Source organism: Triplophysa dalaica, chromosome 5, assembly GCF_015846415.1.
Source record: "Triplophysa dalaica isolate WHDGS20190420 chromosome 5, ASM1584641v1, whole genome shotgun sequence".
Classification (NCBI taxonomy): domain Eukaryota; kingdom Metazoa; phylum Chordata; class Actinopteri; order Cypriniformes; family Nemacheilidae; genus Triplophysa; species Triplophysa dalaica.
The window spans coordinates 8,550,591-8,578,151 of record NC_079546.1 but is presented as its reverse complement, the minus strand read 5'-3'; the positions used below and the strand labels follow the sequence as shown (position 1 = coordinate 8,578,151).

The window sequence follows — 27,561 nt, the reverse complement described above, 5'->3', positions numbered from 1 at the left end:
AGTTAGCCTGCCACTGATAGATAGTAGGATCTGAATGTATGCGAGACGGTGTTCAATATTCCAAGTTCTATCAGTTTGGCATAGAAAACACTGTAACAGTCTGTCCTAAAGTCTTGCTTTGAGTCTTGGGTGAAAAAAAAACATTGCAAGTTGATTGGTTCAGGGGTTCAAAACCCACAATTTGTGGCAAGATTCCCATTTAAGTCGGATTCTTTCATAACATAACATAACATAACCTTGCCCTTACAAAAAAGAAGATTCATTAAACCCGTGATGAAAGGGCTCACAAAAAAACAGATTCAAATTCTATTCACGTTTGTACGTGACAACTATTTGCACAGTGCTGGTAGTTAATTCCCAAAGTCCCCAAGAAATGATGATATCTGTAATAAAACATAAGTAAAATTAAAAGGTCATTGAATTCACATTGTGGTGTTTAACCTATTACTCCCAGGGGAGCTGTTATCTGTGTGTAGGCCTCAGTGATAAAGGTGTTGGTGAACAAACATATACACTGACTGTGTGCACAGGATGCTTGAAAGTCCTGGTTCAAAATTAAAAAAAAAAACGAAACTGCAAACTTTAATCTAATCCCAACATTGTGCAATAAACTCAGCAAAGCACTGCAAATTTAAGGCTATAATTCAACCCCACAGTAGTTTAGTGGTAGAAGTCCTGTGCGTTGTACTTGAAAGTTCTGTTTTGAACCCCGTGACATTTAAGATTCATTAGGAATATTAAACAAGGAAGGGATTGTAAACAAAAAATAACATTGACGCGTCACTAAGGCAGTGGTAGAACTTTCGTGCTTTGGGGTTCAAACTGCAAGTTTCATGTTCAAAGCATTTAGATTTTTTTAACAATATTAAAGAAGGGATTGTTACCAAAAACTAACAAGCAAACTTTAATCTAATCCCAATATTATGGGATAAACAAATTTAAAGCTAGAATTCAACCCCACAGGCTTAGTGGGAGCGGCATAGTGGTAGAACACTTGTGCATTAAACATGAAAGTTCTAGTTGGAACCCCATAGCATTAATTTTTTTAAGCAAAATTAAATAATAAAAAAAACACCACACCACTGCCGCGGTGGCTTAGGGGTAGAACTTTAATAGTTTGAACCATAAAAACATATTTTTTTGTTTTGCAATTTAAACAGGGATTGTTAAGAAAAATAACATATAAAAACTCTGCCAGATTGGCTTGGTGGTAGAATTCTCGTGCAGTGAACGTGAAAGTTCTGGTTCTAACCTCGTGACATTTAAGGTTCTTTAGGAATGTGAAACAAAGGATTGTTACCCAAAAATTTCAGCAACATTCCTCTGCCGCAGTGGCTTAGGGGTAGAACTCTCGTAGTTTGAACCCTAAACATTAATTATTTTTTAGCAATATTAAACAGTTATTGTTACCAAAAATATATTTGCTAAACCACTGCCACAGTGGCCTAGTGGTAGAACTCTCGTGCAGTGTAGAGGAAAGTTCTGGTTCTAACCTCGTGACATTTAAGGTTCTTTAGGAATGTAAAACAAAGGATTGTTATCCAAAAATTTCAGGAACATTCCTCTGCCGCAGTGGCTTAGGGGTAGAACTCTCGTAGTTTGAACCCTAAACATTAATTAGTTTTTAGCAATATTAAACAGTTATTGTTACCAAAAATATCATCGCTAAACCACTGCCACAGTGGCCTAGTGGTAGAACTCTCGTGCAGTGTAGAGGAAAGTTCTGGTTCTAACCTCGTGACATTTAAGGTTCTTTAGGAATGTGAAACAAAGGATTGTTACCCAAAAATTTCAGCAACATTCCACTACCGCAGTGGCTTAGGGGTAGAACTCTCGTAGTTTGAACCCTAAACATTAATCATTTTTTAGCAATATTAAACGGTTCATGTTACCAAAAATTTCAGTGCTAAACCACTGCCAAAGTGGCCTAGTGGTAGAACTCTCGTGCAGTGTAGAGGAAAGTTCTGGTTCTAACCTTGTGACATTTAAGGTTCTTTAGGAATGTAAAACAAAGGATTGTTACCCAAAAATTTCAGCAACATTCCACTGCCGCAGTGGCTTAGGGGTAGAACTGTGCTTGTTGTAACCATAAACATTAATCATTTTTTAGCAATATTAAACAGTTATTGTTACCAAAAATTTCAGTGCTAAACCACTGCCACAGTGGCCTAGTGGTACAACTCTCGTGCAGTGTAGATGAAAGTTCTGGTTCAAACCTCGTGACATTTAAGGTTCTTTAGGAATGTGAAACAAAGGATTGTTACCCAAAAATTTCAGCAACATTCCACTGCCGCAGTGGCTTAGGGGTAGAACTCTCGTAGTTTGAACCCTAAACATTATTCATTTTTTAGCAATATTAAACAGTTATTGTTACCAAAAATATATTTGCTAAACCACTGCCACAGTGGCCTAGTGGTAGAACTCTCGTGCAGTGTAGAGGAAAGTTCTGGTTCTAACCTCGTGACATTTAAGGTTCTTTAGGAATGTAAAACAAAGGATTGTTACCCAAAAATTTCAGGAACATTCCTCTGCCGCAGTGGCTTAGGGGTAGAACTCTCGTAGTTTGAACCCTAAACATTAATTAGTTTTTAGCAATATTAAACAGTTATTGTTACCAAAAATATCATCGCTAAACCACTGCCACAGTGGCCTAGTGGTAGAACTCTCGTGCAGTGTAGAGGAAAGTTCTGGTTCTAACCTCGTGACATTTAAGGTTCTTTAGGAATGTGAAACAAAGGATTGTTACCCAAAAATTTCAGCAACATTCCACTACCGCAGTGGCTTAGGGGTAGAACTCTCGTAGTTTGAACCCTAAACATTAATCATTTTTTAGCAATATTAAACGGTTCATGTTACCAAAAATTTCAGTGCTAAACCACTGCCACAGTGGCCTAGTGGTAGAACTCTCGTGCAGTGTAGAGGAAAGTTCTGGTTCTAACCTTGTGACATTTAAGATTCTTTAGGAATGTAAAACAAAGGATTGTTACCCAAAAATTTCAGCAACATTCCACTGCCGCAGTGGCTTAGGGGTAGAACTGTGCTTGTTGTAACCATAAACATTAATCATTTTTTAGCAATATTAAACAGTTATTGTTACCAAAAATTTCAGTGCTAAACCACTGCCACAGTGGCCTAGTGGTAGAACTCTCGTGCAGTGTAGAGGAAAGTTCTGGTTCTATCCTCGTGACATTTAAGGTTCTTTAGGAATGTGAAACAAAGGATTGTTACCCAAAAATTTCAGCAACATTCCTCTGCCGCAGTGGCTTAGGGGAAGAACTGTGCTTGTTGTAACCATAAACATTAATAATTTTTTAGCAATATTAAACAGTTATTGTTACCAAAAATTTCAGTGCTAAACCACTGCCACAGTGCCCTAGTGGTAGAACTCTCGTGCAGTGTAGAGGAAAGTTCTGGTTCTAACCTCGTGACATTTAAGGTTCTTTAGGAATGTGAAACAAAGGATTGTTACCCAAAAATTTCAGCAACATTCCTCTGCCGCAGTGGCTTAGGGGTAGAACTCTCGTAGTTTGAACCCTAAACATTAATTATTTTTTAGCAATATTAAACAGTTATTGTTACCAAAAATATATTTGCTAAACCACTGCCACAGTGGCCTAGTGGTAGAACTCTCGTGCAGTGTAGAGGAAAGTTCTGGTTCTAACCTCGTGACATTTAAGGTTCTTTAGGAATGTAAAACAAAGGATTGTTACCCAAAAATTTCAGGAACATTCCTCTGCCGCAGTGGCTTAGGGATAGAACTCTCGTAGTTTGAACCCTAAACATTAATTAGTTTTTAGCAATATTAAACAGTTATTGTTACCAAAAATATCATCGCTAAACCACTGCCACAGTGGCCTAGTGGTAGAACTCTCGTGCAGTGTAGAGGAAAGTTCTGGTTCTAACCTCGTGACATTTAAGGTTCTTTAGGAATGTGAAACAAAGGATTGTTACCCAAAAATTTCAGCAACATTCCACTACCGCAGTGGCTTAGGGGTAGAACTCTCGTAGTTTGAACCCTAAACATTAATCATTTTTTAGCAATATTAAACGGTTCATGTTACCAAAAATTTCAGTGCTAAACCACTGCCACAGTGGCCTAGTGGTAGAACTCTCGTGCAGTGTAGAGGAAAGTTCTGGTTCTAACCTTGTGACATTTAAGGTTCTTTAGGAATGTAAAACAAAGGATTGTTACCCAAAAATTTCAGCAACATTCCACTGCCGCAGTGGCTTAGGGGTAGAACTGTGCTTGTTGTAACCATAAACATTAATCATTTTTTAGCAATATTAAACAGTTATTGTTACCAAAAATTTCAGTGCTAAACCACTGCCACAGTGGCCTAGTGGTACAACTCTCGTGCAGTGTAGATGAAAGTTCTGGTTCAAACCTCGAGACATTTAAGGTTCTTTAGGAATGTGAAACAAAGGATTGTTACCCAAAAATTTCAGCAACATTCCACTGCCGCAGTGGCTTAGGGGTAGAACTCTCGTAGTTTGAACCCTAAACATTATTCATTTTTTAGCAATATTAAACAGTTATTGTTACCAAAAATATATTTGCTAAACCACTGCCACAGTGGCCTAGTGGTAGAACTCTCGTGCAGTGTAGAGGAAAGTTCTGGTTCTAACCTCGTGACATTTAAGGTTCTTTAGGAATGTGAAACAAAGGATTGTTACCCAAAAATTTCAGCAACATTCCACTACCGCAGTGGCTTAGGGGTAGAACTCTCGTAGTTTGAACCCTAAACATTAATCATTTTTTAGCAATATTAAACGGTTCATGTTACCAAAAATTTCAGTGCTAAACCACTGCCACAGTGGCCTAGTGGTAGAACTCTCGTGCAGTGTAGAGGAAAGTTCTGGTTCTAACCTTGTGACATTTAAGATTCTTTAGGAATGTAAAACAAAGGATTGTTACCCAAAAATTTCAGCAACATTCCACTGCCGCAGTGGCTTAGGGGTAGAACTGTGCTTGTTGTAACCATAAACATTAATCATTTTTTAGCAATATTAAACAGTTATTGTTACCAAAAATTTCAGTGCTAAACCACTGCCACAGTGGCCTAGTGGTAGAACTCTCGTGCAGTGTAGAGGAAAGTTCTGGTTCTAACCTCGTGACATTTAAGGTTCTTTAGGAATGTGAAACAAAGGATTGTTACCCAAAAATTTCAGCAACATTCCTCTGCCGCAGTGGCTTAGGGGAAGAACTGTGCTTGTTGTAACCATAAACATTAATAATTTTTTAGCAATATTAAACAGTTATTGTTACCAAAAATTTCAGTGCTAAACCACTGCCACAGTGCCCTAGTGGTAGAACTCTCGTGCAGTGTAGAGGAAAGTTCAGGTTCTAACCTCGTGACATTTAAGGTTCTTTAGGAATGTGAAACAAAGGATTGTTACCCAAAAATTTCAGCAACATTCCTCTGCCGCAGTGGCTTAGGGGTAGAACTCTCGTAGTTTGAACCCTAAACATTAATTATTTTTTAGCAATATTAAACAGTTATTGTTACCAAAAATATATTTGCTAAACCACTGCCACAGTGGCCTAGTGGTAGAACTCTCGTGCAGTGTAGAGGAAAGTTCTGGTTCTAACCTCGTGACATTTAAGGTTCTTTAGGAATGTAAAACAAAGGATTGTTACCCAAAAATTTCAGGAACATTCCTCTGCCGCAGTGGCTTAGGGGTAGAACTCTCGTAGTTTGAACCCTAAACATTAATTAGTTTTTAGCAATATTAAACAGTTATTGTTACCAAAAATATCATCGCTAAACCACTGCCACAGTGGCCTAGTGGTAGAACTCTCGTGCAGTGTAGAGGAAAGTTCTGGTTCTAACCTCGTGACATTTAAGGTTCTTTAGGAATGTGAAACAAAGGATTGTTACCCAAAAATTTCAGCAACATTCCACTACCGCAGTGGCTTAGGGGTAGAACTCTCGTAGTTTGAACCCTAAACATTAATCATTTTTTAGCAATATTAAACGGTTCATGTTACCAAAAATTTCAGTGCTAAACCACTGCCACAGTGGCCTAGTGGTAGAACTCTCGTGCAGTGTAGAGGAAAGTTCTGGTTCTAACCTTGTGACATTTAAGGTTCTTTAGGAATGTAAAACAAAGGATTGTTACCCAAAAATTTCAGCAACATTCCACTGCCGCAGTGGCTTAGGGGTAGAACTGTGCTTGTTGTAACCATAAACATTAATCATTTTTTAGCAATATTAAACAGTTATTGTTACCAAAAATTTCAGTGCTAAACCACTGCCACAGTGGCCTAGTGGTACAACTCTCGTGCAGTGTAGATGAAAGTTCTGGTTCAAACCTCGTGACATTTAAGGTTCTTTAGGAATGTGAAACAAAGGATTGTTACCCAAAAATTTCAGCAACATTCCACTGCCGCAGTGGCTTAGGGGTAGAACTCTCGTAGTTTGAACCCTAAACATTATTCATTTTTTAGCAATATTAAACAGTTATTGTTACCAAAAATATATTTGCTAAACCACTGCCACAGTGGCCTAGTGGTAGAACTCTCGTGCAGTGTAGAGGAAAGTTCTGGTTCTAACCTCGTGACATTTAAGGTTCTTTAGGAATGTAAAACAAAGGATTGTTACCCAAAAATTTCAGGAACATTCCTCTGCCGCAGTGGCTTAGGGGTAGAACTCTCGTAGTTTGAACCCTAAACATTAATTAGTTTTTAGCAATATTAAACAGTTATTGTTACCAAAAATATCATCGCTAAACCACTGCCACAGTGGCCTAGTGGTAGAACTCTCGTGCAGTGTAGAGGAAAGTTCTGGTTCTAACCTCGTGACATTTAAGGTTCTTTAGGAATGTGAAACAAAGGATTGTTACCCAAAAATTTCAGCAACATTCCACTACCGCAGTGGCTTAGGGGTAGAACTCTCGTAGTTTGAACCCTAAACATTATTCATTTTTTAGCAATATTAAACAGTTATTGTTACCAAAAATTTCAGTGCTAAACCACTGCCACAGTGGCCTAGTGGTAGAACTCTCGTGCAGTGTAGAGGAAAGTTCTGGTTCTAACCTCGTGACATTTAAGGTTCTTTAGGAATGTGAAACAAAGGATTGTTACCCAAAAATTTCAGCAACATTCCACTGCCGCAGTGGCTTAGGGGTAGAACTCTCGTAGTTTGAACCCTAAACATTAATTATTTTTTAGCAATATTAAACAGTTATTGTTACCAAACATTTCAGTGCTAAACCACTGCCACAGTGGCCTAGTGGTAGAACTCTTGTGCAGTGTAGATGAAAGTTCTGGTTCAAACCTCGTGACATCTAAGGTTCTTTAGGAATGTGAAACAAAGGATTGTTACCCAAAAATTTCAGCAACATTCCACTGCCGCAGTGGCTTAGGGGTAGAACTCTCGTAGTTTGAACCCTAAACATTAATTAGTTTTTAGCAATATTAAACAGTTATTGTTACCAAAAATATCATCGCTAAACCACTGCCACAGTGGCCTAGTGGTAGAACTCTCGTGCAGTGTAGAGGAAAGTTCTGGTTCTAACCTCGTGACATTTAAGGTTCTTTAGGAATGTGAAACAAAGGATTGTTACCCAAAAATTTCAGCAACATTCCACTACCGCAGTGGCTTAGGGGTAGAACTCTCGTAGTTTGAACCCTAAACATTAATCATTTTTTAGCAATATTAAACGGTTCATGTTACCAAAAATTTCAGTGCTAAACCACTGCCACAGTGGCCTAGTGGTAGAACTCTCGTGCAGTGTAGAGGAAAGTTCTGGTTCTAACCTTGTGACATTTAAGGTTCTTTAGGAATGTAAAACAAAGGATTGTTACCCAAAAATTTCAGCAACATTCCACTGCCGCAGTGGCTTAGGGGTAGAACTGTGCTTGTTGTAACCATAAACATTAATCATTTTTTAGCAATATTAAACAGTTATTGTTACCAAAAATTTCAGTGCTAAACCACTGCCACAGTGGCCTAGTGGTACAACTCTCGTGCAGTGTAGATGAAAGTTCTGGTTCAAACCTCGTGACATTTAAGGTTCTTTAGGAATGTGAAACAAAGGATTGTTACCCAAAAATTTCAGCAACATTCCACTGCCGCAGTGGCTTAGGGGTAGAACTCTCGTAGTTTGAACCCTAAACATTAATCATTTTTTAGCAATATTAAACAGTTATTGTTACCAAAAATATATTTGCTAAACCACTGCCACAGTGGCCTAGTGGTAGAACTCTCGTGCAGTGTAGAGGAAAGTTCTGGTTCTAACCTCGTGACATTTAAGGTTCTTTAGGAATGTAAAACAAAGGATTGTTACCCAAAAATTTCAGGAACATTCCTCTGCCGCAGTGGCTTAGGGGTAGAACTCTCGTAGTTTGAACCCTAAACATTAATTAGTTTTTAGCAATATTAAACAGTTATTGTTACCAAAAATATCATCGCTAAACCACTGCCACAGTGGCCTAGTGGTAGAACTCTCGTGCAGTGTAGAGGAAAGTTCTGGTTCTAACCTCGTGACATTTAAGGTTCTTTAGGAATGTGAAACAAAGGATTGTTACCCAAAAATTTCAGCAACATTCCACTACCGCAGTGGCTTAGGGGTAGAACTCTCGTAGTTTGAACCCTAAACATTATTCATTTTTTAGCAATATTAAACAGTTATTGTTACCAAAAATTTCAGTGCTAAACCACTGCCACAGTGGCCTAGTGGTAGAACTCTCGTGCAGTGTAGAGGAAAGTTCTGGTTCTAACCTCGTGACATTTAAGGTTCTTTAGGAATGTGAAACAAAGGATTGTTACCCAAAAATTTCAGCAACATTCCACTGCCGCAGTGGCTTAGGGGTAGAACTCTCGTAGTTTGAACCCTAAACATTAATTATTTTTTAGCAATATTAAACAGTTATTGTTACCAAACATTTCAGTGCTAAACCACTGCCACAGTGGCCTAGTGGTAGAACTCTTGTGCAGTGTAGATGAAAGTTCTGGTTCAAACCTCGTGACATCTAAGGTTCTTTAGGAATGTGAAACAAAGGATTGTTACCCAAAAATTTCAGCAACATTCCACTGCCGCAGTGGCTTAGGGGTAGAACTCTCGTAGTTTGAACCCTAAACATTATTCATTTTTTAGCAATATTAAACAGTTATTGTTACCAAAAATTTCTGTGCTAAACCACTGCCACAGTGGCCTAGTGGTAGAACTCTCGTGCAGTGTAGAGGAAAGTTCTGGTTCTAACCTCGTGACATTTAAGGTTATTTAGGAATGTAAAACAAAGGATTGTTACCCAAAAATTTCAGGAACATTCCTCTGCCGCAGTGGCTTAGGGGTAGAACTCTCGTAGTTTGAACCCTAAACATTAATTAGTTTTTAGCAATTTTAAACAGTTATTTTTACAAAAAATATCATCGCTTAACCACTGCCACGTGGCCTAGTGGTAGAACTCTCGTGCAGTGTAGAGGAAAGTTCTGGTTCTAACCTCGTGACATTTAAGGTTCTTTAGGAATGTAAAACAAAGGATTGTTACCCAAAAATTTCAGGAACGTTCCTCTGCCGCAGTGGCTTAGGGGTAGAACTCTCGTAGTTTGAACCCTAAACATTAATTAGTTTTTAGCAATATTAAACAGTTATTGTTACCAAAAATATCATCGCTAAACCACTGCCACAGTGGCCTAGTGGTAGAACTCTCGTGCAGTGTAGATGAAAGTTCTGGTTCAAACCTCGTGACATTTAAGGTTCTTTAGGAATGTGAAACAAAGGATTGTTACCCAAAAATTTCAGCAACATTCCACTACCGCAGTGGCTTAGGGGTAGAACTCTCGTAGTTTGAACCCTAAACATTAATTAGTTTTTAGCAATATTAAACAGTTATTGTTACCAAAAATATCATCGCTAAACCACTGCCACAGTGGCCTAGTGGTAGAACTCTCGTGCAGTGTAGAGGAAAGTTCTGGTTCTAACCTTGTGACATTTAAGGTTCTTTAGGAATGTAAAACAAAGGATTGTTACCCAAAAATTTCAGCAACATTCCTCTGCCGCAGTGGCTTAGGGGAAGAACTGTGCTTGTTGTAACCATAAACATTAATAATTTTTTAGCAATATTAAACAGTTATTGTTACCAAAAATTTCAGTGCTAAACCACTGCCACAGTGCCCTAGTGGTAGACCTTTCGTGCAGTGTAGAGGAAAGTTCTGGTTCTAACCTCGTGACATTTAAGGTTCTTTAGGAATGTGAAACAAAGGATTGTTACCCAAAAATTTCAGGAACGTTCCTCTGCCGCAGTGGCTTAGGGGTAGAACTCTCGTAGTTTGAACCCTAAACATTAATTATTTTTTAGCAATATTAAACAGTTATTGTTACCAAAAATATATTTGCTAAACCACTGCCACAGTGGCCTAGTGGTAGAACTCTCGTGCAGTGTAGAGGAAAGTTCTGGTTCTAACCTCGTGACATTTAAGGTTCTTTAGGAATGTAAAACAAAGGATTGTTACCCAAAAATTTCAGGAACATTCCTCTGCCGCAGTGGCTTAGGGGTAGAACTCTCGTAGTTTGAACCCTAAACATTAATTAGTTTTTAGCAATATTAAACAGTTATTGTTACCAAAAATATCATCGCTAAACCACTGCCACAGTGGCCTAGTGGTAGAACTCTCGTGCAGTGTAGATGAAAGTTCTGGTTCAAACCTCGTGACATTTAAGGTTCTTTAGGAATGTGAAACAAAGGATTGTTACCCAAAAATTTCAGCAACATTCCACTACCGCAGTGGCTTAGGGGTAGAACTCTCGTAGTTTGAACCCTAAACATTAATCCTTTTTTAGCAATATTAAACAGTTATTGTTACCAAAAATTTCAGTGCTAAACCACTGCCACAGTGGCCTAGTGGTAGAACTCTCGTGCAGTGTAGAGGAAAGTTCTGGTTCTAACCTCGTGACATTTAAGGTTCTTTAGGAATGTGAAACAAAGGATTGTTACCCAAAAATTTCAGCAACATTCCACTGCCGCAGTGGCTTAGGGGTAGAACTCTCGTAGTTTGAACCCTAAACATTAATTAGTTTTTAGCAATTTTAAACAGTTATTGTTACCAAAAATATCATCGCTAAACCACTGCCACAGTGGCCTAGTGGTAGAACTCTCGTGCAGTGTAGAGGAAAGTTCTGGTTCTAACCTCGTGACATTTAAGGTTCTTTAGGAATGTGAAACAAAGGATTGTTACCCAAAAATTTCAGCAACATTCCACTACCGCAGTGGCTTAGGGGTAGAACTCTCGTAGTTTGAACCCTAAACATTAATCATTTTTTAGCAATATTAAACGGTTCATGTTACCAAAAATTTCAGTGCTAAACCACTGCCACAGTGGCCTAGTGGTAGAACTCTCGTGCAGTGTAGAGGAAAGTTCTGGTTCTAACCTTGTGACATTTAAGGTTCTTTAGGAATGTAAAACAAAGGATTGTTACCCAAAAATTTCAGCAACATTCCACTGCCGCAGTGGCTTAGGGGTAGAACTGTGCTTGTTGTAACCATAAACATTAATCATTTTTTAGCAATATTAAACAGTTATTGTTACCAAAAATTTCAGTGCTAAACCACTGCCACAGTGGCCTAGTGGTACAACTCTCGTGCAGTGTAGATGAAAGTTCTGGTTCAAACCTCGTGACATTTAAGGTTCTTTAGGAATGTGAAACAAAGGATTGTTACCCAAATATTTCAGCAACATTCCACTGCCGCAGTGGCTTAGGGGTAGAACTCTCGTAGTTTGAACCCTAAACATTATTCATTTTTTAGCAATATTAAACAGTTATTGTTACCAAAAATATATTTGCTAAACCACTGCCACAGTGGCCTAGTGGTAGAACTCTCGTGCAGTGTAGAGGAAAGTTCTGGTTCTAACCTCGTGACATTTAAGGTTCTTTAGGAATGTAAAACAAAGGATTGTTACCCAAAAATTTCAGGAACATTCCTCTGCCGCAGTGGCTTAGGGGTAGAACTCTCGTAGTTTGAACCCTAAACATTAATTAGTTTTTAGCAATATTAAACAGTTATTGTTACCAAAAATATCATCGCTAAACCACTGCCACAGTGGCCTAGTGGTAGAACTCTCGTGCAGTGTAGAGGAAAGTTCTGGTTCTAACCTCGTGACATTTAAGGTTCTTTAGGAATGTGAAACAAAGGATTGTTACCCAAAAATTTCAGCAACATTCCACTACCGCAGTGGCTTAGGGGTAGAACTCTCGTAGTTTGAACCCTAAACATTATTCATTTTTTAGCAATATTAAACAGTTATTGTTACCAAAAATTTCAGTGCTAAACCACTGCCACAGTGGCCTAGTGGTAGAACTCTCGTGCAGTGTAGAGGAAAGTTCTGGTTCTAACCTCGTGACATTTAAGGTTCTTTAGGAATGTGAAACAAAGGATTGTTACCCAAAAATTTCAGCAACATTCCACTGCCGCAGTGGCTTAGGGGTAGAACTCTCGTAGTTTGAACCCTAAACATTAATTATTTTTTAGCAATATTAAACAGTTATTGTTACCAAACATTTCAGTGCTAAACCACTGCCACAGTGGCCTAGTGGTAGAACTCTTGTGCAGTGTAGATGAAAGTTCTGGTTCAAACCTCGTGACATCTAAGGTTCTTTAGGAATGTGAAACAAAGGATTGTTACCCAAAAATTTCAGCAACATTCCACTGCCGCAGTGGCTTAGGGGTAGAACTCTCGTAGTTTGAACCCTAAACATTATTCATTTTTTAGCAATATTAAACAGTTATTGTTACCAAAAATTTCTGTGCTAAACCACTGCCACAGTGGCCTAGTGGTAGAACTCTCGTGCAGTGTAGAGGAAAGTTCTGGTTCTAACCTCGTGACATTTAAGGTTATTTAGGAATGTAAAACAAAGGATTGTTACCCAAAAATTTCAGGAACATTCCTCTGCCGCAGTGGCTTAGGGGTAGAACTCTCGTAGTTTGAACCCTAAACATTAATTAGTTTTTAGCAATTTTAAACAGTTATTTTTACAAAAAATATCATCGCTTAACCACTGCCACGTGGCCTAGTGGTAGAACTCTCGTGCAGTGTAGAGGAAAGTTCTGGTTCTAACCTCGTGACATTTAAGGTTCTTTAGGAATGTAAAACAAAGGATTGTTACCCAAAAATTTCAGGAACGTTCCTCTGCCGCAGTGGCTTAGGGGTAGAACTCTCGTAGTTTGAACCCTAAACATTAATTAGTTTTTAGCAATATTAAACAGTTATTGTTACCAAAAATATCATCGCTAAACCACTGCCACAGTGGCCTAGTGGTAGAACTCTCGTGCAGTGTAGATGAAAGTTCTGGTTCAAACCTCGTGACATTTAAGGTTCTTTAGGAATGTGAAACAAAGGATTGTTACCCAAAAATTTCAGCAACATTCCACTACCGCAGTGGCTTAGGGGTAGAACTCTCGTAGTTTGAACCCTAAACATTAATTAGTTTTTAGCAATATTAAACAGTTATTGTTACCAAAAATATCATCGCTAAACCACTGCCACAGTGGCCTAGTGGTAGAACTCTCGTGCAGTGTAGAGGAAAGTTCTGGTTCTAACCTTGTGACATTTAAGGTTCTTTAGGAATGTAAAACAAAGGATTGTTACCCAAAAATTTCAGCAACATTCCTCTGCCGCAGTGGCTTAGGGGAAGAACTGTGCTTGTTGTAACCATAAACATTAATAATTTTTTAGCAATATTAAACAGTTATTGTTACCAAAAATTTCAGTGCTAAACCACTGCCACAGTGCCCTAGTGGTAGACCTTTCGTGCAGTGTAGAGGAAAGTTCTGGTTCTAACCTCGTGACATTTAAGGTTCTTTAGGAATGTGAAACAAAGGATTGTTACCCAAAAATTTCAGGAACGTTCCTCTGCCGCAGTGGCTTAGGGGTAGAACTCTCGTAGTTTGAACCCTAAACATTAATTATTTTTTAGCAATATTAAACAGTTATTGTTACCAAAAATATATTTGCTAAACCACTGCCACAGTGGCCTAGTGGTAGAACTCTCGTGCAGTGTAGAGGAAAGTTCTGGTTCTAACCTCGTGACATTTAAGGTTCTTTAGGAATGTAAAACAAAGGATTGTTACCCAAAAATTTCAGGAACATTCCTCTGCCGCAGTGGCTTAGGGGTAGAACTCTCGTAGTTTGAACCCTAAACATTAATTAGTTTTTAGCAATATTAAACAGTTATTGTTACCAAAAATATCATCGCTAAACCACTGCCACAGTGGCCTAGTGGTAGAACTCTCGTGCAGTGTAGATGAAAGTTCTGGTTCAAACCTCGTGACATTTAAGGTTCTTTAGGAATGTGAAACAAAGGATTGTTACCCAAAAATTTCAGCAACATTCCACTACCGCAGTGGCTTAGGGGTAGAACTCTCGTAGTTTGAACCCTAAACATTAATCCTTTTTTAGCAATATTAAACAGTTATTGTTACCAAAAATTTCAGTGCTAAACCACTGCCACAGTGGCCTAGTGGTAGAACTCTCGTGCAGTGTAGAGGAAAGTTCTGGTTCTAACCTCGTGACATTTAAGGTTCTTTAGGAATGTGAAACAAAGGATTGTTACCCAAAAATTTCAGCAACATTCCACTGCCGCAGTGGCTTAGGGGTAGAACTCTCGTAGTTTGAACCCTAAACATTAATTAGTTTTTAGCAATTTTAAACAGTTATTGTTACCAAAAATATCATCGCTTAACCACTGCCACAGTGGCCTAGTGGTAGAACTCTCGTGCAGTGTAGATGAAAGTTCTGGTTCAAACCTCGTGACATTTAAGGTTCTTTAGGAATGTGAAACAAAGGATTGTTACCCAAAAATTTCAGCAACATTCCACTGCCGCAGTGGCTTAGGTATAGAACGTTGGTAGTTTGAACCCCAAACACCAGGTGGTAAAGGGTTCAAGACCAGATTGTTGAGAGAAAGCATGCTTGTGCATTTTCCCTATTTATCTAAAATGTAAAACAAAAGACTAAGACAATAGGAGAACTGTCACAAGCGTGCAGGTCACAGTGGCTCAGACGGTCTGAGCACTGTCCCTCAACCAGAAGGTTCAGGGTTCTCGGCCAGATGGCTAATCTGCACATCAAACGCGGAAGCCGTAACACGCAGGGGTGGTGAACCATGTGTGAAGTACGGAAAAAGGCCTTAAAGGTACCTGGAAGGGGGGTGACGCCAGAGAGTGAATCTCCCCGAGATTCAAGAACGTGTAAACAGGGGGTTATGCTGCAGATCTCTAAATTTTACCCTAAAAAAAAAAAATTTGACCCAAAAAATTTTTTTTAACCTACCTACCCCCCTGAAGTCTTCATGCGGTGCCGCTCGAACCGATCAGCAAATGACACATCAGTACCACAACAGTAATGTAATGTCATCTGCCTTTCGGTTCTTGCGACGCCGCATGAAGTCGAACACACGACTAGCGACTCAACTTACCGGCTCCCTGGTGTCAGGCTCCGCCTCCCGGGTGTCAGGCTCCTCCTCTTGGTGCTGCAACACCTCCTTTGCTTCAAACAGGCTGCTGCTCCTCCTCCAGTTCAGGTCTCCTGTAACACAAAAAAAAGTCAGAAAATTCAAACAAGTTCATTGCCACTTCTCACATTTCTGAGCCACACTTTTTCTTTAAACCTATAAGAAATGATAAAGAGCACTTTCTATACAGACACCCAATGAAAGCTGCAGCTGTCGCACCGCCCTTGCGACGGCACTACATGGATTTGTTCAGTAACTATTTTGGCAGGTGGCGAAAATTTGTGTTTTATGTGTCAATAGATCGCTAGACAACATAGATCCTAATAGTCATATGAAATGTAATTATTCAGGGATGTGAATTTTCCATATAAATAGGTATTTCAGTATATTTTGACCTTAGTGGGACGATAGACATAAATTGCATTAATTTGATTTATTTTTATTTTCGTGACAGGGTTTTCCTGCCACAGTGACGGTTGTATTAGTCTTGACAGTTGTACAGATCCTAATTACACATTGTAATTTCACAAATATATCTGACAATACGTAGCAAATAAAATTACAGCTTGCCAAGTTGCTCTGTTTGCTATAGACCACTTCAAATGACTTAACCAACGCTGGTTTATCAATGGTCCAGAAGAACATCCAGTTTCACTACGCAACAACGTTTCAACAAAGTTCAACCAACTGAATATAACCACTTATAAATGTTAAATAAAAATGTTTCAACTTTAATTATATTTGTAGGATTTAAAAAATGACATTAATTATCACAACAATTCTATTACACATAATAGTATTTTTCTGCAGATTTTTTTTTCAAAAGTGAGTTATTCACACTTTTTCTGTGACAACCTATTTACATTATGAAAGTTTGAAAGAGACTCAGAGTTCAGAAGCAAAAGACTCTCAGTGCCATCTGACATTCTGAAATCCTCTAAATTATGTTGTATCTGGCTCTGATGTTTATATTAAAATATGTTTTAACTTTAATGGGAAAGAGGACCTATTCATTGCAATTAGACTGCAAGAATCTGAACCTAAACATATGAGCCCGATGTAAACACCAATTTGATAAGACATTTGGCACTCGGAGGCTCTTTACTTGTTCCCCATATTATTTTTGCTACATGCAATGTAAAAACATGAGGCTCCGTATCTCAAAACTGCTCAGAATGATGATAGAACCTTATATTTCCAAGATTACAATTTATAAAATATAAAGTGGGGAAAGGGATGTATATGGCACCAAAAGAAATTGCAATGTTTATACATATATCAAAACATCTAGTAACCTACTGGACAGACACATTTACAGCATTGAGTCACTCAAGTTTTTCACCATTATAATTAACCATAAATGCTTAAATACGCACCTACAGTGAGCTTTCATTGCAAGATTCCTAGTACTACTGTGCTCGTGTCAGACAACAAAACTCCATTCAATGTCACTTCCGTGTTTACGTTCAGGGTGCGAGAAAACATCCGCTGCAAGCGACAGACCGACCGGAAGTCATTCATCTCTACCTAGAGCTGTGAACGCGACAGAATAGAAGATTAAGATTTGTACTCGCTGCTCACATAAAATTCGCCGGATTAACGATGTTCGTCTGCATTTTGAGACTGTCAGCAGCCCTCATGTCGAGTAAAATTGAGAAGTACTTTAAACTATCCGTTTAAATAAACTTGTACAGCTTGCATGCTATTGCTATTAGCATTTAGCACGTAACGTTAAAGCTGGATAACTGGACACTGAGTTTATCAACGATTTTCATCACTTAAATACATTTACCTTTAAATAACACATTTCTATGAATCTGAACAGATATGAATAACATATTTCCCGGTAAGACACATTTGGTTATATCTGTCGTGTGGCTCTGAAATACAGGATTGCTGTAAAAAACAGACATCGCTTGGCTTTTAAAAGGTATAAATATTTGTTAAATACTGAATCGGTTTTTATATCACGTTAATTTAATGAAAGAATTATAACTTTGATGTTTTTTATCATGTTAATGTTCGCATTTACCTCTCATTGTTATGTAACGAGTTTTATTTTCAATTCCTTAATAGGCCTAAGTGCTGTATGTGTTTTCTCAGCTCCCAGCCAGAATCAGATGACAGAGGAGACATTGAAGAACAGGGACATATTTTAATATAGTAGCATTTTACTGTGGATTGTGTTAATTTCATATAGACCATTAATTTTAATTATTTTACATTCATTTTCATTCCTTTACAATATTCAAATATAAAACCTTATTTAAATCTCCAGCATTTGTTTGACGTGTTTAATAGTTTTTGTATTTGCATCTTATCTGACAATTTCTCAGTATGGCTCCCCGTGACCCGAGGTAGTTCGGATAAGCGGTAGAAAATGGAATGGAATTTCTCTGTATCAGTTATTATATATAAGCTTACATTTATGGATCACATTTTGATAATAGAATGTCTTTATTTTCATTTTACAGTTAAATACAACGAAAATTTAGCTACGGACATAAAAACACACACTGAGAACAAAGATATGGACTGCACAAACACATAATGCATATATTGTACATAAACAGAAGTACAGAAATACCTAGGTACATATTTATATATATAAATAAAATTACGTTATATTATTTACATGAAAATCTGTAAAATAAAACCAAATCAATGTATCCACAGTGTTACGTTTATTCTTTAGCATTGGTTAACGTTAGCGCTTCCACCAATAGACCATTTGATCTTCAGTTGCTGACGTGCTCGATCACATCGATGACAATAAACTGTAGTGCCAGTTTAAGCTTGTTCGAAATGCGCCTTTATTCGCCAGAAAAGAAGAAGACGACTGCAACAAGGCGAGGAGGGAGAACAGCGCAGGAGATACGGACACTTCTCAATCCAATCGCGATTCGATGGGAAACGTCAGCAATGGAATAGATCGCATTCGCGTTTATTTTCACATTTTTCTTGGTTCAACTAAGTTTTAAAGAGGCAACTGTTTTTTAACTTGTGTTAGACAAACTCTCAGCCATGTCAAGTCTGTAAGAAAGAATTTAGATATTTTAGAATTTATTATCCCCAAAATCAATGAAATTCATAAAACAATTCTATGTGAGTTTATATTTTGTGTATATTCTGTATAATCAAGCTTCGGCGCAAGTTCTGCCGGGAAGACTCAATGATACGTCACTTTCTACGTATGACCTAACCAATCATTACCCAACCAATCATCATCTAACATTTGGAGTATATAAGATCGTCACTTAACCTTTAGTCTGTTTGTGTTCTCAGTTGAAGCAGACGACATTCACGCGCTCTGTTCAGTTGTGATTTAAGGATGTTACAGGTGATGGCTGTGACTACACGGCTATTTGCTAAATCACGCTCGGTTAATTCGGCTGCGATCCGGCTCATATTGCCGCTTTTTAAACCAGATTTTTTTCGGGATTCAGTGATTTCTAGTGCATGGCAGACGTTTCATTCAACACCAGTGTTGAAAATCTGTCAAAGCGCATCTCTGAGTTTATATGGAAGATGCTGCCTATATGTAAAAGGTTTCGAAGATCTTTAACATGAACCAACTTCATATGCAGCGTGTTCGTTAAAGCTAACACTTATTTCGATTTGTTTTGAAGCGTGCATAGGACACGATCACAAGTGGTCTTGCGCATAGCGCATGTTTACATCGGAACCGCTGAGGAGCGCAGGGAAATGTAAACCGTTTTATAACTCTCGCTTGTTTTTTTTACCAGCTAATAATATTGGAAACAGGTGATGTTATACTTCCTTTCATTCATTTACATTCTTGGCGGCCATTTAGCTAATGGTCAGCGTGGCGACACTTGATCACAGTGTGAAACCTCTTTTCCAAAAATGTCATAGCATGATGATTAATTCCAAATCTATGTTGTTCATTGGAGGAAAAATCGGTCATGCTTCCCTGCCATTTACCTGTAGTGTTTAATTATGATTAAAGATTTGTTGCAAGACACGGGGAAACACTTTTACTTAAGTCTCCTATTTTTACATTACATTGTTGAGCTTGTGGTCAGTCTTCTGTGGTTGCCTCTTGGCCAGAGAATTAATGTTTGCGCAGCATGCAAAAGTTATGTTGCGGCCTCTCGAGGCCTCGTCTCTGTTGTGGCCTCTCAAGGCCTCGTCTCTATGTTGTGGCCTCGTCTCTGTTGTGGCCTTCAATAGTTATAATCCTCACGGGAGGTTCATATTAGACCTCTACTAGAAACCATACCACCCACTTCCACACAATGAAGGTTCACTACTAGAGTATGAATGTATTACAAGCTTCACTCACGGCTCTGTGTATTTTACAAATGTCTTACTAACAACTTTGTTCTTAATCTCGTTGTTCAGGAACCTCAAATTTAAACCTGTTGGTAGAAATTTCTTCAGTTGTTTGCGGGTTGGCCCGCTCCAGGGGCAAATCCACAACTATTCTCAGGGTTGGTTGTGCCCCTGCCTTCATCTTCAGGCAGGAAGTGAAGGAATAATTGACCCTCTCGATGCGAGCTTTTGACAGGCCTTTGCCAAAACTATTTTACCATATACACACCTTGTCACTAATAAGTCGTTGAATAAATGTCCATTCTTTCTTCTAGAGTCGTTTCGGTAGAACTCATTTCCAGGAAACGGAGTATGATTTCTTTCAGAGCATATTTTTTTCATTGTTGGACAAAGAGCAATAATGCTGTTTGAATTTAACATGTGGTTTAAATACAATTATATGCAAACTGTGGAAAAGGTAAAAAAAATTGAATCTTTCATTGTTGGCTAAGAATTTTATTCCCAAATGTATTTTTTATCACACTGTTTTAAGTATTTAACTATTTGGGATAACATTCAAAAACGCAGTGTAAATAATATAAAATGGAATTTTGTTAGTTATTCGCTAATAATGGACCGCAGATGCGTAGCAACAAGACCTAGTGGAAATGTTTATGAACTTTGACAACTGCTATGAGAAATCTGACATCCCGCCTTAAATATTAGTAAATGTTTTTGTTAGTCAAGTTTTAATTTTCTCCTTTTATGTACCGTTTACATTACATTATCTGTTTGCACATTATACAGACAGAGGGGACACAAGCTACCAAATATATTAAATAAAATTGCAGTAGTATTCCTATAAGTCTCTAACATCAGAACAAACTGGACAGACACATACTGTACACTATCGGTCAGAAAACTACAGCTTGAAATGATTCCCAAGCTTGTTTTATTTCATTGTTAAATAATTGGTAGTTGGGGTTGTCAATTAATGCAATTTACAATCTATAAAATATAGAATTCATTGTTAGCTACCTTAATATATTACTTCATAGTAATATGCCTAATAAAACACATTTGCATGAAGGAACTGCGTATAAAGCAATTTTACAAAATATACATTTTCAGCCCATCCAATGTTATAATAGCAGCTATCATGTAATTGGAGAGTCACGGGGCAGAATAGCTAAAGCAAACAAGGCAGTCTCAGAAAATAACCAAATGACTTACTAATTCACTGCAGGGTCAGATTCAGCAGTGGCGGAGGTATAATTTTTTTATAATGTCAATGGAAACCTGATGAGTAACACTTAGGAAATAACGCTGACGCTTCTCTTCACGTGGTGAATCGTGCACCTTTCTTTAGATGTTCATTCCTCACAATTTTTCCATTGCTGGCTTTCTGGTTTCTGGGAACTGCAACATAACTGAATAGTGTTACACAAGCTACTGTATGCAGAAAAGGATGCAAGCTCCATGGAAACAAGAGTGCACAAGAAATGAACCGTACATCACCCTGCCTTAGGTACACATCATCCTTACATGCGTGCGCACACACAGGTTATCGGAATACATCTTTAAACTAGTTCCTATAGACAGATAGATTAGATTTATAAATACTTTCCACAAGCTCCATCACGTCCTGGTTTTTAATTTTGGGCACAAGGAAATGACAGCGTCACCAAACACAGGGTTTATTTTAAAAGAAAATCAAACAGCCATAGGCTGCTCTTGTAGATGGATCCAGATGTTCACTGTTTTTTACATCCAAAATACAATCACAGTGGCTCTGTCTTGAGTCATCTAGGAGTCTATACACAAAACATATTAACATATCATAAATACAGCAAATCACCTAATCAAAATAAAAAAACAGGCCACAGAAAGGGCAATGGTTCTACAATCTTGATTTATTCTGTGTGCTTTGCAAGAATATAAAATAAGACCAAACTTAAAAAATCTGTGTGCTGGAAGCCCAAGCCTATCTACAGGTGTTAGTCTGCAATGATGTAACAATTCCCCCGTTGCTAAAATGTTTAGTCTTGCAGTTAGACCTGTGGAATTTGGTACCTTGTTACCTTTGGTAACCTTCGTAGTTTCAACCCTAAACATTAAAGTTTTTTAGCAATATTAAACAGTTATTCTTTCTAAAAATAACAAGTCTAAACCACTGTCAACAGTGGCTTAGTGGTTAGAACTATCGTGCAGTGAACATGAAAGTTCTGATTCGAACCCTGTGACATTAAGGGTTCTTGAGGGATATTAAACAAGGGATTGTTCCCCAAAAATGCCACATGCCACTGTCGCAGTGGTTTAGTGGTAGAACTCTCGTGCAGTGAACATGAAAGTTCTGGTTGTTACCCAAACATGCAACTGCCGCAGTCGCTTAGTGGTAGATCTTTGGTAGTTTGAACCCTTAACACATTTTTTAGTTTTGCACTTTAGACAGGGATTGTTACCCAAAATAACAAAGCCAAACCACTGCCACAGTGGCTTAGTGGTAGAACTCTTGTGCAGTGAACTTGAAAGTTCTGGTTCAAACCCCGTCACATTTAAGGTTCTTTAGGAATATGAAACAAGGGATTGTTACCCAAAAATTTCAGCGACATGCCACTGCCGCAGTGGCTTAGTGGTAGAACTTTGGTTGTTTGAACTCTAAACATTAATCATTTATTAGCAATAGTATAAAGGGATTGTTTAACAAAATAACAAAGCAACACCACTGCCACAGTGGCTTGGTGGTAGAACTCTCATGCAGTGAACGTTAAAGTTCTGGTTCAAACCCTGTGACATTTAAGGTTCTTTAGGAATATGAAACAAGGGATAGTTACCCAAAAATTTCAGACACATGCCACTGCCGCAGTGGCTTAGGGGTAGAACTTGGGTAGTTTGAAATCTAAACACATTTTTTTTTGTTTTGCAATTTAAACAGGGATTGTTACCCAAAATATCACAGCCAAACCACTGCCACAGTGGCTTGGTGGTAGAACTCTCGTGCAGTGAACATGAAAGTTCTGGTTCAAACCCCGTCACATTTAACGTTCTTTAGGAATGTGAAACAAAGGATTCCTTCCCAAAAATTTCAGCAACATTCCACTGCCGCAGCGGCTTAGGGGTAGAACTCTCGTAGTTTGAAATCTAAACACATTTTTTTTTGTTTTGCAATTTAAACAGGGATTGTTACCCAAAATATCACAGCCAAACCACTGCCACAGTGGCTTGGTGGTAGAACTCTCGTGCAGTGAACATGAAAGTTCTGGTTCAAAACCCGTCACATTTAAGGTTCTTTAGGAATGTGAAACAAAGGATGGTTACCCAAAAATTTCAGACACATGCCACCGCCGCAGTGGCTTAGGGGTAGAACTTTGGTAGTATGAACTCTAAACCCTTTTTTTTATTTTGCAATTTAAACAGGGATTGTTACCAAAAATAACACGACAAAACCACTGCCACAGTGGCTTGGTGGTAGAACTCTCGTGCAGTGAACATGAAAGTTCTGGTTCAAAACCCGTCACATTTAAGGTTCTTTAGGAATGTGAAACAAAGGATGGTTACCCAAAAATTTCAGACACATGCCACCGCCGCAGTGGCTTAGGGGTAGAACTTTGGTAGTATGAACTCTAAACCCTTTTTTTTATTTTGCAATTTAAACAGGGATTGTTACCAAAAATAACACGACAAAACCACTGCCACAGTGGCTTGGTGGTAGAACTCTCGTGCAGTGAACATGAAAGTTCTGGTTCAAACCTCGGGACATTTAAGGTTCTTTAGGAATGTGAAACAAAGGATAGTTACCTAGAAATTTCAGCGACATGCTACTGCCGCAGTGGCTTAGGGGTAGAACTTTGGTAGTTTGAACTCTAAACCCTTTTTTTTTATTTTGCAATTTAAACAGGGATTGTTACCAAAAATAACACAGCAAAACCACTGCCACAGTGGCTTGGTGGTAGAACTCTCGTGCAGTGAACATGAAAGTTCTGGTTCAAACCCCATTACATTTAAGGTTCTTTAGGAATATGAAACAAGGGATTGTTACCCAAAAATTTCAGCAACATTCCACTGCCGCAGTGGCTTAGGAATAGAACGTTGGTAGTTTGACCCCAAACACCAGGTGGTAAAGGGTTCAAGACCAGGTTGTTGAGAGAAAGCATGCTTGTGCATTTTCCCTATTTATCTAAAAATGTAAAACAAAAGACTAAGACAATAGGAGAACTGTCACAAGCGTGCAGGTCACAGTGGCTCAGACGGTCTGACCACTGTCCCTCAACCAGAAGGTTCAGGGTTCTCGGCCAGGTGGCCAACCAGCACATCAAACGCGGAAGCCGTAACACGCAGGGGTGGTGAACCATGTGTGAAGTACGGAAAAAGGCCTTAAAGGTACCTGGAAGGGGGGTGACGCCAGAGAGTGAATCTCCCCGAGATTCACGAACGTGTAAACAGGGGGTTATGCTGCAGATCTCTAAATTTGACCCTAAAAAAAAAAATTTGACCCAAAAATTTTTTTTAACCTACCTACCCCCCTGAAGTCTTCATGCGGTGCCGCTCGAACCGATCAGCAAATGACACATCAGTACCACAACAGTAATGTAATGTCATCTGCCTTTCGGTTCTTGCGACGCCGCATGAAGTCGAACACACGACTAGCGACTCAACTTACCGGCTCCCTGGTGTCAGGCTCCGCCTCCCGGGTGTCAGGCTCCTCCTCTTGGTGCTGCAACACCTCCTTTGCTTCAAACAGGCTGCTGCTCCTCCTCCAGTTCAGGTCTCCTGTAACACAAAAAAAAGTCAGAAAATTCAAACAAGTTCATTGCCACTTCTCACATTTCTGAGCCACACTTTTTCTTTATAACTATAAGACGAATAGTTATAAGAAAAAATCAAGTTGGGTGTTTGGCCGTATGGATCCTTTCTGCCACCGTGACAGTTGTATTAGTCTTAACAGTTGAATAAGTCTAAGGGAAAAATAGACTTTTCCAGGATGTTCAGGGATACAAGTAGAGTTGCCATCTTCTAAAATAAGGGACACCTGCCTCAAATACATTTATTTCATGCTTTTACATACTTAATAAAGACACCATGCGATTGTATTTTTGGTATACTAATTTGCATGGATGCACCAATATGTATATTTTGGCCGAGAACGATAACCGATCGTTTTTTAACATTGGAAACTGATAACATATTTTGGCCGATATACAGTACCTAAATATTAATATAACATTTTCTGAGACTGAACATAATGTTTTCCTCTGAAAATCACAAATCAACCCAGAAAGGTGTTTACTTTAGCCACAAGTCTAACAGATCTCAAGACAGAAAGCATTTAGACAGCAGTCGGCTTCAAACAATATGCATTTGTTACCATAATTTACACATTCATAAATATCTACATACTACTTCAACAATGTTTTGCTACTAACAGTAAGTGAATGATCATGACAGAAAGACAGTGCTGTACAGGATTTTAACTGTGAGGAGTGGTTGACACCTGAAGTGGTTATGCCAGAGAAAATTATATATAATTTATAATATATCGGCCTAAATTTAAATAACAGCAGATGCCGATAACTTAAGGAATGACCATTTATCGGCCGATACTGATATGGTCGACAATTGCTTGTGCATCCCTAATAAATTGGTATACTTAAACTGTGCTAAATTGGACTAACTTTGTACTTAATGCACTTTAATTGTGCAGAAGTAGTGCTGAGGTCCAATTTAAGATAATACTGAAGTATATTTGATTGTGCTAAAGAGAAAGTATTGCAAGTATACTTCAGGTACACATTAAACATACCTTATTAAAAGACTGATAGAGTTTTAAAAAATCATACAATCCTTATCAAAAGTGACATTAAAACACATTTTATAATTAATATTAAGAAATTTGCTTCGTGTAAAAGTATATTTTCAGTAAATTTAAATAAAATTTGATACCAATTTCAGTTCCGTCCATGCATTTACATTAACCATTTTGGTTACTGGTAAGAGTACATCTATTTGTGTTTTTATTCACTTTTTTACAGTTGAGGTTAAAAGTTTACTCCCCCATGCAGAATCTAAAACTTAAAAATAAAACGTAATTTTCAAAATTCCTCTAATTTATTCCAGAATTTTCTACATTTTTCCAGATTCTGCAAGGGGGGTGTAAACTTTTGACCTCAACTGTACATAGTTTATTGGTTAATCTTTAGTATTGAAAATTTCTAGATTATGCAACACACAAAGTTGATTAAGTTCTTCACATATAAGCACTATATTTTGGGGACTCTCTCTTAAAGGGATACTTCAGCCAAAAAACAAAATTTTATCACACACAGCCTAAGGGATAATGGAAGGTAGACATTATCGTTTATAGCGTTGTCAACCTGGATATTTCTCTTAAACAAACACATCGATTCGCTTCAGAAGACCTTTTTATTAAGAGTCGTGTCCAGCAGTTCTTTGAACGATGGATGCACTTTTTGAAGATTCAAAAACATGCCCCCCATTCTACCACTTGGAAGAAAAAAGATATGTGCTATTATAACTCCGACTGCCTCATTCTTCTAGAAGAAAGTCATATTTAGGATGCCTTTATGGCTTAGTAAAACTTGGGGATATTTTGTTTCTTGGCTGAAGAATCCCTTTAATGCTTATAAATGTCTTACTGTAATGTACACCTCAACCTTCATAAAAAATTAATACTATAACTCGTAAACATTTGTATATTCTACAATTATTGTTTAGCTCTAAATGAATGTAAACCTATTGTCACTTCTTAACAAATAGGCAGCATATAAAATGTAATGTTATCAATCAGAAAATCATTGAGGTGATTAACTGTCATTACATGATCTGCCTCGGGAGATGCTTGGGGTGTGGATAACTCAGACACTCTGATTTCTGCATAGCACATCTGACAGACCACCGTGCATGACAGAGAACACTCACCAACTAATTGTGGTGTTGACACTTTCCAGTCAAGTATTTGATTCCTCCCATTTTCATAGATACGTTTTACATCCGCTTATGTTTCAGCTCCGAAACTCTCAGAGCTAGACACGGTGTGTGTGTGTATGTTTATGTCTCCGCCATTGTTTTGAGTCGACTCTATGTGCCAACAGACCCGCCTTCTTCTAACTCTGATTGGCCCTGAACCTGATAGAGTTAAACAAACCAATCAAACCAATGATGGCAGCTAGTATTACCCAATCAGAGGTAGAATAGGACGAGTCTTGTCTACATTTGTCTACTGATGACTATACATTTAAAAGAAAGAGATGTAATTTCTTAACGCCGTCTTATTGGACATTAGCATGAGATATTTGCATGAAGCGTGAACATTTCATCTAACACTTTTTAGGTGACTATTAAACAACTAAGACGCACAATGTGTGTACTTCATTTCGACATTGGGATTACATTTTTTTTATTGGAATCACTAGATGGCAGTAAAGTCATGTTTGTTTAAAAAAATTTACAACTTTCAGTGACGCACGCGGATAATGAAAAAAGAAAATATACAACATTACCTAAAACTAACTGAACACGTATGCAAATGCATCAGTAATAAACATCTGGGAAAAACTCGCCGGTATTACATATAACGTATATTAAAAATACAAATACTGTAGCAAACATTGTGACATTTATTTGTGACCGAAAAAACCTTACGTATCGTCTGCAACATATTATATTTATTATTATGATGTCATAATTAGCATTTGAAACAATGTAACAAGAAATGCAATGGAGGCCACATAGATGTAGTGCTTTTATCATAAACGTATTTACTTTGTGCACGCAATTGTAGACTCTTGAAAAGAAACAGCCTGTGGTGGAAGATTT

General features: G+C 38.1%; 1 long non-coding RNA gene across 1 annotated transcript; it reads right to left on the bottom strand.

Annotated features, from left to right (window-relative positions):
• Positions 1-103: 103 nt before the first annotated feature.
• Positions 104-26,803, bottom strand: LOC130420310 (uncharacterized). Its single transcript, XR_008906624.1, has 4 exons — positions 26,665-26,803; positions 24,389-24,498; positions 15,418-15,527; positions 104-383 (listed from the first exon to the last, which is right to left on the bottom strand). It is a non-coding gene; the product is annotated as an uncharacterized LOC130420310 (long non-coding RNA).
• Positions 26,804-27,561: the final 758 nt, after the last annotated feature.